The sequence below is a fragment of the Lissotriton helveticus genome, chromosome 1_1 (genome assembly GCF_964261635.1).
Source record: "Lissotriton helveticus chromosome 1_1, aLisHel1.1, whole genome shotgun sequence".
In the NCBI taxonomy this organism is placed as follows: domain Eukaryota; kingdom Metazoa; phylum Chordata; class Amphibia; order Caudata; family Salamandridae; genus Lissotriton; species Lissotriton helveticus.
Window position 1 is genome coordinate 280,564,112 of NC_136057.1, and position 14,536 is coordinate 280,578,647.

Here is a 14,536-nt window from a genome sequence, read left to right on the forward strand (position 1 = left end):
ACCGCCTCAAACCACACTTTGAGAGGTCGGATGTCACAATGCTCCTTGCTACAGATGATGGGATGGAGGAGGAGAGTGATCCTCTTCCTGACCTCCTGGCAGCCAAGGAACAGGATGGGTCAGTGGATGGAGAGGTTCTCTCCCCCACCCTGACCCCAGAGCAGCAGAGAGACTGTCGCCATGTGTTGGGTCAATTTGCATCCCTGTTTTCCCTGACCCCAGGAGTCACCAATTGGTGCATCCATGATGTGGACACTGGAGATAGCCCCCCTGTGAAACAGAAATTTTACAGGGTCGCTGACAAAGTCAGGGTCAGCATCAAGGAAGAGGTTTCCAAGATGTTGGCGCTAGGGGTGATTGAGCCATCCAGCAGCCCGTGGGCTAGTCCGGTGGTCTTAGTACCAAAGGCTGCTGTGCCCGGTGCCACCCCAGAACTCAGGTTTTGTGTGGACTACCGCGGGCTCAATGCGGTCACCAAGACTGACGCACACCTCATCCCCCGAGCTGATGAGCTTGTGGATCGGCTGGGGGCTGCCAAGTATCTCAGTACATTTGATTTGACTTCTGGGTACTGGCAGATTGCCTTAACTGAGGGGGCAAAGGAGAGGTCGGCGTTTTCAACCCCAGAGGGGCACTTCCAGTTCAGAGTCATGCCCTTTGGTTTGAAAAACGCCCCATCCACCTTCCAGCGACTGGTCAACCAGGTACTGTCCAGACTGGAGCAATTCAGCGCCGCGTACCTGGATGACATTGCTGTGTTCAGCTCCCTTTGGGAGGAACACCTGCAACACCTCTGGGAAGTGTTGAAAGCTCTGCAGAATGCAGGCCTCACTATCAAGGCCAGTAAGTGCCAGATAGGGCAGGGATCTGTGGTGTACTTGGGACACCAGGTAGGGAGCGGCCAGGTGGCGCCCCTACAGGCAAAGATTGATACCATTCTGGATTGGGAGCCCCCCAAGACCCAGTCAGAGGTGAGAGCCTTCTTTGGCCTCACCGGGTATTACAGGAGGTTTGTCAAGGGGTATGGCACCATTGTGGCCCCCTTGACGGGGTTGACTTCTAACAAACAGCCCAAAAGGGTGATTTGGACCGAGGCCTGTCAGACTGCATTTGAAACTCTGAAAGCTGCCATGTGCACCGCACCCGTGCTCGGGGCACCTGATTTCTCCAAGGAATTTGTAGTGCAGACAGACGCTTCAGAGCATGGGGTGGGAGCCGTGCTCTCCCAACTGAATGATGAGGGCGGGGACCAACCTGTAGTCTTCATTAGTAGGAGGCTACTCCCCCAGGAACAGAGGTGGAGTGCAATTTAAAGGGAAGCTTTTGCCGTGGTCTGGGCGCTGAAGAAGCTCAGACCCTATTTATTTGGGACTCACTTCCGGGTTCAGACAGACCACAGGCCCCTCAGATGGTTAATGCAGATGAGGGGAGAAAACCCAAAACTGTTGAGGTGGTCAATCTCCCTACAGGGAATGGACTTTACGGTGGAACACCGCCCTGGCACAGAACACGCCAATGCTGACGGTCTGTCCAGATTTTTCCGCCTTAGTGATGAGAACTCCTAAGGGGTTGGGTAGTTCCCCTCACTTTCAGCTGGAGGGGACACGTGTTAGACCTGGCATCCTTGGCTTGGTTTCCCCTGACTTTTTGATCTCTACCTCCTATGCTTTTGACTCTATGCTGGATTACTTTATGTTGGTTTATGTCCGTTTTAAGTCTGCCTAAAAGTATATAAAAATATTATTTTTATATCAGACCTGTGTGGTGTCCGTTTGTGGTGTTCATTATAATTACTGAAGGTGTTGGTGCAAATACTTTACACATTGCCCTGGAGATAAGCCTGTCTGCTCTGCCAAGCTACCAAGGGGGTGAGCAGGGATTATCTACTAACGTGTGTCCACCTGGCCCTGACTGGAGGAGAGGGTCCCTATTTGGTCAGAAGCCTTGGCCTCTGCCAACTGGAGACCATACCCCAATTTCACAGTGACCTATCTTAATACACGTTCACTGGTAAAACACCAGTTGGAAATCTTTGCTTTGTTAGACTCACATATTGCTGCTAACGGAGACTTGGCTCAATGAAGAGTCTGCCCCTGACATTCTTGCTGCAATCCCCACTGGCTATTATATCCTCCAAGCGAACAGAGCTTCGGGTAGGCCAGGAGGTGGGGTAGCAGCGATTGTTAAATATCCTATCCGATTCTCCGCCCTGACTACTGTCGGTATTCCTTCGGTCGACTACCTTGTGCTGAGACTGGAATCCCCTGTGACCCCCTTTATCTGTGTCCTAGTCTACCGCCCTCCCCAGTCCATGCCCGACTTCCCTACGATGTTCGGGGACATGCTCTCCCAACTTGTCATTAATAATTCTAAAATCTTAGTTTTAGGTGACTTTAATTATTGGCCCTTTGATGTAAAAGAGAGTGCTTACTCTGCTACATTCTCTGATCTCCTATCCAGTATGAATTGTCTCCCACACATAAAATCAGCAACCCACATTAAGGGTCACATCTTGGACCAGGTTTGGACCTCCAACCTGGACATATCTTCCCCCCTCATCTCACCCTGCTTATGGTCCGACCATTTTATAATTTCCTTTTCTCTTATGGCTACCCCTTGCCTTAGCAGAGCTTTGGAGGGCAACCTCTCGGCCCGGAATCGGAATAGGGCCGATCTCAGTAAATTTGTCACCTTACTTAGAACCTCTACCCCCCCCTAATCTCGGCTCCATTGATACTCAAGCGTCTGCCCTCACACACTGGCTGGAGTCAGCCAGTGACATTGTGGCCCCGCTTAGACAGATTAAGCTTAAGCGCCCTCACAACGCCCAAAGGTGGTTCACTGAGGACCTCAAAGTCCTGAAGCTGGGTCTTAGGCAGGCCGAGCGCCGGTGGCGATGCAGCTATGCTCCCGACATGAAACTACGGTTTACGACCCTGCTTAAAGAGTACAAAGCAGCGGTCCTACAAGCTAAGACCTCTTATTTTTCAAACAAGATCGTTGACTCCGCCACCAAAACCAAAGATATTTTTTCCATCGTGGAGGAGCTGTCAAACCCAGACAGGGTTACTATTAAACCTCTCCCTTCCCGTGCACTTTGTGACTCTCTAAATCAGTTCTTTGTGGAGAAAATTGCCAATATTAAAAACAGTATTTTGTCTTCGGCCCGCCTCATCCCCTTATGCCTGACTGTTCCCCACCCTCCCCCAACCCCATGCAGCTGACTCAGATTCCTCCAATCTCGGAGATGGAGTTCCTAGCTCTCTTAAATAAGGTTGCCTCTGGTTCCCCTACCGATTGTTGCCCTCCCTTGATCCTTCGCGAGGCTTTCACAGCCTGCCCCTCCCCCCCGTTGACGCTGCTGAACAATTCTCTCTCCTCTGGCCTAGTCCCTGGGTCATTCAAAAGCGCCGAGGTTGTGCCCATCCTTAAAAAACCTACGGCAGACCCTATGGTCATGCGTAACTTCCGCCCCATTTCCCTTCTTCCCTACCTCAGCAAAGTCCTTGAGGTCTCACGTCACTAACACCCTGAGTACCTTTATTGAAGTCTCTCACTTTCTCGACTCCCAACAGGCCGGCTTCAGACCCAATCACTCCACGGAATCCGTTATACTTTCAGTCATGGAGGAACTGCGGAGAGGGGCGGACTCTAACATCAGTCAGGTTCTGGTGCTCCTGGATTTGTCGGCCGCCTTCGACACGGTCGACCATGATATTCTGGTCGGCCGTGTCGGGGAGGCTGGCATCCGGGGCACCGCCCTTGACAGGGTTCGCTCCTTTTTGAGCAACCGCCGCAAGGCGGTTCGGCTCTCTCAGTTTTCTGCTGACAGGGTCGGGCTGACCTGTGGCGTCCCGCAGGGTTCCTCCTTATCCCCTCTCCTTTTTAATTTATACCTGACCCCCCTTATTCAATCCTTACGAGGCAGCTGTGTCACCGCGTTCAATTACGCGGATGACATCCAGCTGGTCTTCGATATTAACTCTGCGGACCAGTCCATCGACAACTTTCAATCTACTCTCTGTCACATCAGTGACTGGATGGGGGTGAATCACCTGAAACTCAACCCCGACAAGACAGAGTTGGTGCTTGTCGGGGGGGCTGCCAATCCTTGGAAATCCACCTTTTGGCCCACGAGGCTGGGTCCTCCCCCCAATCCTGTCAACTCAGTAAAAAGTCTTGGGGTCATCATCAGCAATGACCTTACGATGAAGCCCCAGATCAAGCGGTAGTTTCCTCCAGTTTTTTTCAGTTAAGTAAAATCCGTAAGATCGCTCGCTTCCTGACCACCGAGGCCCTTACCCTGGTCTTGCTGGCTTTAGTCATCTCTAGGATAGACTACGCCAACTCCCTTTATGTTGGTATACCGGCATACCAACTAAAGAGGTTACCACTTGTCCAGAACCAGGCCGCACGGCTCATTTATCATCAGCCCAAACACCAACACGTCCGTCCTTTGTTAAAATCCCTCCACTGGCTCCCTGTCTCTGAGCGCTGCAAATTTAAATTAGGTTGCATTATTTCTAATTCCCTTGCTGGTATAGGTCCTTCTTTTATTTCCTCACTATTGCACCCATACGTCCCCTCCCGCAATCTCCGCTCCACCCACCTGCCCTTACTTCAGGTCCTGACCTTTAAACGCAAAAAACAGGGAGGACTGAGGTTCTCATTTCTTGCCCCGCTTTTCTGGAACGCACTCCCTTTAGGTCTAAGACTTGCCTCTCCTTATACCCACTTCAGATCCCTTCTTAAAACCCACCAGTTTTGTAATGCCTACAATTAATACTCCTGGCTCTACGGACTGTCTGTTTCCTTATGATTTAGCGCCAAGAAACCGCTGGGTGTTAGTTGCGCTTTATACGTTTTTTTTACATTCAGGGGCACCACCACATCACTCAGAGGCTCCACCACATCACTCAGGGGCTCCACCACATCACTCGGGGACAACCACCACATCACTCGGGGACACCAACACATCACTCTGGGACACCACCACATCACTCAGGAACACCACCACATCACTCAGGGGCACCACCACATCACTCAGGGACACCACCACATCACTCAGGGACACCACCACATCACTCGGGGACACCACCACATCACTCGGGGACACCACCACTTCACTCGGGGACACCACCACATCACTTGGGGACACCACACATCACTCTGGACACCACCACATCACTCTGGGACCCCACCACATCACTCGGGGACACCACCACATCACTCGGGGACACCACCACATCACTCTGGGACACCACCACATCACTCTGGGACAACACCACATCACTCTAGGACACCAGCACATCACTCTAATACACCACCACATCACTCAGCCCAACCACATCATCACTCAGCACCACAACAGCACTGTCCTTGCTTGCTACCAACAAGCAGTGCCATAGCCAATAGGACTCGCATTAGGAAAGTGTAAGCTATTGGCTTTGTGAATAAAAATGCTATTAATTTATATATTTTCAAAGCCAACACATATTTAAAAAAAATGTCATTTACAATACCAATAGCTCACACTTTCCTAATGCGAGACCTATTGCATTGCAAATGCTTGTTAATGTATAGTGAATTAATAACGAACAGCTGTTGTGCTCATCTGCAAATTATGGAAACAACGCCACCATGTGCCGTGTTGCCAATCAAGTGCTGGTGCCGAGCACTGGATACCACCGGTTCAAATTAAGCACTGGTCAGGGTGCCTATTGCTTCTCAGTTTCATGAGAAGCATATCAATAAAGGCACTCCGGAAGTCAGGGACAGACGGACGGTTTGAGCTGGGATGGATTGAACGCCGCCAAAATACAAACGGTTGGATATTTTTAAATATATCAGGTGTCCTTACAGCCGTACGTATCTGCAACACGTTTACTTGTGATAGGGCATCTACTGAAAGCATTTTATTTACTTGCATTTTAGTATCCCCAATCCTGGCGGGAAAAGGTGAAACAGTAGTATGTCTCCTTGATCTTCCGAATCAGCCAGTTCTCCCACGGTAAAGCTTACTTACGTTCCAGATCTCAGCGTACAAAAGACAGCCAATGGTGCCACCTGCTGGCACTCTTGTGAAACTTCTACTCGCCATGGATGGAAATAGAATGCTTTATATGGAAATTTATACTTGTAATAAATAACTGGATCCGTGATGGCGGCTTTCATCTTTCCGTTGAAGCATCAGGTACTAACAACAGAAATACACATAATACGATCACTGCAAAGTATGCTTCTTCTATAAGTATTCAAATCTGGTGAACCTTTTCTTTATTTAAGAAGCAGCAATGGAACGCCGCAAAAAATCTTATAGCAGCATTGTAGGCCTGCTGGAGCGGAGTCAGAGGGATGAGGGAGGTTTGTGTACCTTAGTGGAGGCAGGGGTGTGGGTCGCCACTTTGCACCCGGACTATTGGTTCAGCCACAGACAGTAGATCCAGCAGCCTATAGAACTGAGGGTTTAGGGATTCTTCCTTTATTGGATGAAGGCACCTGCTGCAGATGCCTCTCTTTATCTAGCAGGTTTCAAGGTGTAATAGTGACAAGATACCTCTGGTGGCTAATGCATTTGTTGGAGAGAGACGTGTTGCCACTTGATCATGTTTCACACGTCATAAAATAGCATAGAGGGTAAATGTAGCTTCTGCAGAGCACAACATTTAAATTTGCAAGTTACTGATTGGTGTTTTGTGTAATTTAGCTCAATGTCTTAATGTTTTAATTGCACAGGTTCTTGTGTTACCTGCAGGTAACCAGTTGCAATCCTAGCAATATAGTTAAGTGAGCTATGCACCTGCGTCAAAGTGCTGCATGTAACCTGAAAGGCATGCGTTTACAACCTTGCAGGTTTATGTCTATCTTTTGTTATTTTAAGGTTGTTGAAGAAGTTCCTTTGGGTAATAATAACACTTATTGGTAAGTGCTCTATGAATGGTTTTTAGTGTAATGTAGGGAAATTGATTATTATGTGGTGTGGTTGTGAGCCATGTAATAATGTCACAATCTTTATCAGGCCCAGTTAGGTCTCTTTAAGTGGACCATAGCTCAGTCGTGGGTAGCTGTGGCACAGAACAGTCAGGCTTAATCAAAGCAAACACGTGTAAAGCAATTTAGAAGTACCAGAACATGGTACAATAAAAACCCAACACGAATTTATTAAATAAAGTGTATTTTTAGCTTTAAATAGATACTTAAACAACATGGTCAGTCACAGGGATCACTCAGGTCCAGGGGGTGGCTTATCTGTAGTAATCAGCATTCTTAGAGTCCTTGGTGCACTTTTCTCCTTTAGCATGGTCCACCTAAGACGTAGTCCTGATGCCGAGGATGCTAAAGATACTGTGAGTTTAACTGAGGTCCACAAACTTCAGGGTGTCGTCTCTGGCCTCCGACCTAGGAACTCATTGTCCCACGAAGCAGCAGGGGAGTCCAGTGCAGGACTATAAGTTGCCTAAAGATAGGCAAATCCTTTTCTTTGGGGGACCAGGGTCCACTTCAACTTCAGCTATGTGTTCCACAGGCTCGGGGCTAACTCGGGAAGGTCTGAACTCAGTCTCCCAGCATGCACGTTGTCATCTGGTGGTAGGCGGTGGTTCTGTCAGCTAGGCTCTCCACAGGTGAAGGCTTCTATAGCTCTTGGTGGCCCCAAAGGGCAAAAGGAGGCTAGCCAAGTAGCCTGTAGAGTCACTTCTTTTGTCCTGGCACGAGTGGAGCTGTGTTCCACCAGTGGGAGCAGCAGTCACAGTCCCTTTTTCTGGTTCCTTGGATGCAGAAGGTGCAGTCTAGTGTTTGGTGCAGCCTCTCTTTGCTGGGACCATCCTTCTTCTGTCTTCTTTCCAGTCAGGTAATGATCTGAGGACTGCGGGTCTGGGGTGCCATTTTCATGCCTTCTTTTCATTTGTGTCAGGGGTGGACTTACTAGACAATGGGTAAATAGTTCCCATGAGGCAACCCTCCCCACTTCACATCACTTCCTAGCAGTTTGGCTACCCCTCATACCCGGATGCCCCTCTCTACCTTAAACCAAGATGGCGCTAGCCTTCTTCCCCTGTGAGGAGCCCTTGGGGCACCACCGGGGTTTAACCACCATAGATCACCATAGTGAGCCATTCCTCCTGGAAAACTGGTTCTGCAACATGTTTTCCCCATCTGAAGGATATACCAGTCTGTCTGCCTACACAAAGGAGTAGGCAGGCAAAGGGGTAATCACCCTTTGCTTCACTAAGGCAGTAGCCTCTTTAAAGCAGGGCCATCTGTGGCCATCGCCCGGTAGTCCTCTTGTTATAGGAGGTCACACCTCCTCTTACCAGCAATTGTCTTTGTTCCCTGTTCCTGGGAGCTCTTCATACTTCCTAGAAGGGGGGTAACATGTTGTATCAGTTGACAACTGCTCTAGATAGATAGGAAAGGCTACCGGATGTTTGGGCAACAAAGTGGTGACTCCCTAAAGTCACCTTTCTATTAAAGGTTATTTTAAATCCGATCTCAGTAATGAGTCAGGTTTAACTTAACCATTCATATGATATCTTGGAGTAATATCTTTGGTGGCCCTAAATGGAAGTTCTCGTTTAGAGCTGTGGCTAGTGAAACTCCAGGTAGGCCAATGAAAAGATCAATTTTGTGATCTCACTGTCAGTTTTGTGTTAAACCACAAAAGGAAAATACCCTTCTTTTATATATGAAGCACTCTGCCTGTTGGGATACCAAAGCATTCCCTAAGGGTGGTTTGTTAATATTAAAAAGGAAGGTTTTGATCTGGAAACAAGTTTTATATTGCCATGTTGAGTTGGGGGTTTTAAAGCTGCCTGGTTAGGTTGCAGTGGTAGCCATAGAGCCATATATTCATCTTGTCACTGTAGTGATGGCACAATTATGTGATGCAGTCCTCTGGTTACATGTAACTTACTAGCCATGGGTACCCCCTGTACCATATACAAGGAACGTATAGGAAAGTTAAACGAGGCCATCAGGAATTAGTAAATTGTACATGTACTTTAGATATCAGAGCATATGCACACCTAGGACCAAAGCACCACAAAGTAGAACAAATAGCAGCATAAGTCCAAACACGTGGGTGAGGGGGTGATGGGTAATCATACAAAAAGAGCTCCTTTCCTACTAATAGTTACACAAAGATACTGACATCCCTGGCATTCTTATGGGAGCTACAACTCTTACCTGCAGAGCCTGAGAAAGTCACCACCCACGTACGAACAATGTATATCTCTTAGCAACTTCTGAAGTAATAAGTTGAGTGTCTTTTCTTTCTCTGACGGGTGACTGTTTGAGATTGGCATCAAGATGTTAGTTTCCAGCTGTGATCATCTGGCATGCAACTACTCCCAGCCAGGATAGGACACAGACAAAGAGGAGTTCAGATTGCTTTTTAAGTGAACTATTTGCATTGGGCTGAGCTGGAACGGGAAGTATGAGTCTTCCCTCACTTGCATGTGGCCCTGTGCTCGAAAACTACATTAGGACATCAGAGCATTCACTGGGACTGTCTGCATCCAGCTCAGTAACAGCTGCTGGATCCATGGCTACCTGAATGACCTACAAAAAGTACAGAAAAATAAAGTGGGAAACCCTATCGACCCTTGGAGGCTTGGGAAGTTTAAGTATTTACAGGTAAACCTCAGAGGGATTTCGAGACATAGTAGAGTTCAAGTTACTTAAGTGTTGATTTTTGTTTTTGTGTTGTTTAGTGAACTTTAGTGAGGGGGGAAATCAGGGAAAGAAATCCACCCCATGAGACAGGTTGAGTCAACCACACCAGCTGATTTCATGGAAAAAATCCAGATAGCAGTCTAAGGCTATGAAGTAAGCAGTCAGAGTTACCACCAATAATGTTATGGGGGTCCACACACCAACCAAGAGATTGTGGCTACAGCATTAATTTTCATGAATGGAAACACCAAAAGCCTCATACAAGAAACTCACATGCTAGAAGCTAATTAAACATCTCAGTTCTAAATGATGCCCAACAGAATATATTTTGTTCTGCACCTGAAACAGTTGTGGAAATTGACATTTTAGTTCACAAAAACTTTTACTTCAGAAGCAAAAAAGAGACATGGAGTAGAGATTGGTGGAGATACAAGGATCACATTGAGGGTTTCTCCTCACAGGCAGCTTTACTCCGTAAAGCAATAGATGCACTCATTTCTCAAGAGAAAACAAAACCCAAAACTCATTTGGGGGGATGATTGTCATCTCAGAATGTTGTAGGAAATGGTTAGAGGATGCAGACCCATACGGTACATGGCGGCACGCACCTATTACAGAGAACATTCTCACATTTCTTCGCAAAACACAAGAATTGCTCATGTGTAGCCCACATATTCTTAGACAAGTTACTACTGACACCAGAAGAAGTTCAATAAGGTCCTCTGGCTTTGTCTGAACATGGTTCATAACATGCACCCTAAGAGTGGTAGGAAAGACAGAATCCACTGAAAACTCAACAAGCCCATACTCGGGGACCCAGTGCTGTTGATGAAGATGAAACAGAGACTCAAAGACTACTTACAACAACAGTGGTGGGGTAAGCAAGGCCACTGTTTTGGATGCTGTGAAGGTGAAACTCAGAGGCAAATTTATCATAGACACAGCACATCTCAAATGTATGAGAAAAGCACTTTCCCAAAAAAGCTTAAGGTAGACCTTGAAGAGACAGAACATAAACATAAACCAACACAGTTGCGAAAACTATGGAGAAACGTAATTATGCACAGAGTGCAAATTACAATCCTGGAATCAGAAAGAATCCACCATATTTTTACCAAATTAGACATGAAATATTATGAATGAGATAAGAAGGCAGGAAAAATGTTGGCCGAAAAACTGTGAGCCATTATGTTAAGGTCACTTATCGAACATAGCATTCACCAACGTTTCTTGGCGCTAACAGAAATGCCTGAGAAAGTAGGACCACTGTTTTCATTGATAGAGTAACTAGGCTTTTGTTAGACTTTACATGCTTAGTGTGGTGTTCCCCCAAACATTTTGCCTTCACTCCTCCTGTTTTGCTGAATGTATGTTTTTTTTGGGCTAAAGGACTGTGCACTTTGTCACCGTTAACCAATGCTAAAGTGCTTGTGCTCTCTCCCTAAAGATGGTACTATCGACTTACACCTAATTAGCACATTTAATTTACTTGTAAGTCCCTTGCAAAGTGGTACTAACCCGTACCTATGCCCTGTAAATAAAATGCTACTTGTGGGCCTGTAGCGCTCATTGTTCCACCCATTAAAGTAGCCTTTTAAAACATGTCTCAGGCTGTGCACTGTAGCCTGTGGTGCAGTTTTACACTGCCATATCAACCTGGCAAAATAAAACTTTTGCCAGGCCTAAACCTTCCTTCTTAATATGTAAAAGTCGCCCCTAAGGTAGGTCCTAAAGTCCCATGGGCAAGGTGCATTGTATTTAAAAAGTAGGGCATTTTGGTTTAAGTTTTACATGTCCTGGTAGTGAAAAACAACTAAAGTTGTTTATCACTTAGGCAAGGCCCATTCCTCCCATTGACTATCACCAAATTACCGTATTACTTTTTGTGAATGATAACTTTGGATTGGGAGCAGATGGGCCATGCTGTTTACACTCAAATGAATTGTAATTTAAAATCCTCTTTAATGGTAAAGTCAAATTTTGAGTCACAATTTTGAAAATGTCACTTTTTGAAAGTTTATATTTTCATGTCCTAACTGTTTGTGCATACTGCTAATGTCCTAAGTCACATGATTGTGAACGACTCTATTGCAGGGGTTGGTTATTCCTGCCAGACAGTGAGACAAAAGGGACTGGGTGTAGGCAGGCTGGGGCACCGGGCCAGGAAGCCTGGAAGCGGAGCAGTGCCCTGCTCCACTTACACTTCAAAGAGCTTGCTTCCAGTAACCAAAGGACCCTGACACCAGCCTTTTATCACCCCAGACTTCTGGGAGTCTTGACAGAGAAAGGAAAGGACTTTCCAGAACCAGCTGTGGTGGTACTATAGGGAATCCAGCCTCTTCAAAAGCTTCACTTGGTATACATTTTCCTGAGCCACTTTTCAGTACACTCCTGGACCTGTGGACTACAGACAAAGGATCGCCTTGTTCCCCAGAGGGTTAGCCCTTATGCTTAAGGCTAGCCTCGCTCCCGAGAGGACTGCCCTGCTGCTTCTGGCCTGCTTTGCCCCCCAGAGGGTTGTCCTGCCCTACTCTGTGAGAAGGAAGACTGGACCTGCTCCCTTCATTCCAGGCTAACCAGAGTAACTCCAAGGGTCAGTTGGCTGACCTTCTGTTCTAAGCTACAGGGACACTGCAAACTTCAAAGACCTCCCTGCAACCGCCCAGTTGACGGTCTGCAACTGGACCTGGCTGAGCCCTTCCAGCCTCTGTTCAAGTGAATTCCTGATCCTCATTAGGTGCCTCCCCAGGTCCTGGACCCATGGCTAGTGTCAGAGTGCACTCCTCCACCAGAAAAGGAGAAATCCTGAGATTTTGATCTCTTTACGATCGTGAATGGGCTGGTTCGCACCACAACTCTGCTGCTTATGCAAACACCAACGCAAAGCTCCGGTTAACCAGATGATTATTTGCACTACAGTAAGACCAGCAATGCTAGATCTGCACTTTTAGCTACTGCCGTGACAGCCCGCAGTGACGGCTAACGCAAAGCTACAGAGATGACTGCCCGCGACCACAGTCCTGTTCATCGCACTGCAGCGAGTACAATCCACAACACCCTCCCTGCTCCCTCACGGCCTCCTCCACCACAAATGGAACTCTTCACCCTGGAGTTAACTTTTTCAGTGTATCTAACCTGGTTCCTGTATCCAGGATGTGCTCTCTTGCGGTCGGCCTGAACTTATGACTGTCTCTTGGTCTAGCATGATCAGTTGACCACGATTTTTAGGCTCTATACTTCCCCAAAACTTTAAAACTGAATATCTCCAGTTCTACGATTGGATTTTCATTTTTTGGCATCTTTTATTTATTAAAATGTACTCTATTCTTCTAAATCGGTTTGGGATTTATCTTGTGTTGTGTTTTCCCTTCATAACTGCTAGAGTCCTGCAGAAATACTTTACACTTAGTGCATCTAAGTTAAGTCTGACTGCTTTTGTGCCAAGCTACCATGGGGAAGAAGCACAAGTTAATTTAGTTACTTTTGTGGTTCACTCTGAATTGCATTTTACTCAGTAGAATTCTGTGGCGTTACATAAAATCTCGGCGAGATTCTGTAGAGTTCTGCCCACCCCTACTTTGAAGACTGAAAAAAATAAACTGACTGCAAAACGACTCGGAGATACACATGAAGGCCATAGCACGATCTCTCGGGCAGCGTGCACAACACTCCTGCAACCAGGGGCAGTCGGTGTCTTCTTCCCCTGAAAAACATCAGTGAGCATGGCCAATGCCCTGGCATAGTTCATGGTAGCACGGCCACTGAATTCACACGTTGGGGGCAGTTGCAGCCAACAAAAGTGTTATTTATGTCTGACGCTCTGCGCCTAAATATATGTTATTTGCGTTCACTCGTGATAGAGGGAAATCTTCTTCCTGTTACACTCCAGGCCCCCACTTCCAGCAGGGGCACGTACTGGGCAGGCTAAGAGGCAACCCGCCTGCTCTCTCCACCACTCCAAGGGATCACTGTAAAAGCCAGGGCTGTAAATAGACACCAGTGGCATTCTGAGGACCTCTAATACAGCATCTCTTTTTGTACCCATACAAGTCTATGGGCTGTTACAAATGGGACACTTCATGCAGCCCTATAACTTTGAAAAGCTGCCATACACCTACCATACATATGTGTTCATTTGTTGAATATATTGCTTTATAACTTGTACTGATGGTAGCTAGATGGGTATAGAACCTGAAATACAATGTCAGAATGGCAGCCGAACAAAACCTAGCATCATTTACCCAGTTTTGATGGGTCTCTGAAAGATCTGCAGGGCTCCTCACTATCCCCCGACAGTTCAGCCTGTATTTACTCCCACTGATTCGAGCCTTAAAAGAGAGGAAAGCCTGTACTTTCAACTACGAAGACGATTTCCAATCGATGTTCTCTATTAGCAACTCCCCTGAATCGATCAGTGACTTTCAGACCACTATGCTGCTTATTAGCCGCTGGATGACCAGCAATCACTTGAAACGTAATTCAGACAAGACTGAACTGGTCCTAACGGGAAGTACCTATAATCCTTGCAGCCCGCTCTTCTGGCCAAAGGCTGGTTCAGTGATCTCAACGTACATCTATCAGTTGAGGAAAATAAGAAAGATCAGTAGATTTCTCACCCAGGAAGCACTGATTCAAGTGTTACTAGCCTTGGTCATGTCCCACATTGATTACCCCAATTCTCTATACTTTGGCATCCCACTATACTTAACCAAATGACTACAACTGGCAGCGAGACTGATCTTTCAACAACCCAGGTGGAAACATGTCACTCCCTTCATGAGGAAGCTGCATTGGCTTCCTATTCTTTAGAGATGCGCCTTCAAAGTATGTTGTCTCATCTTCAAATCTCTGAATGCCCGAAGGG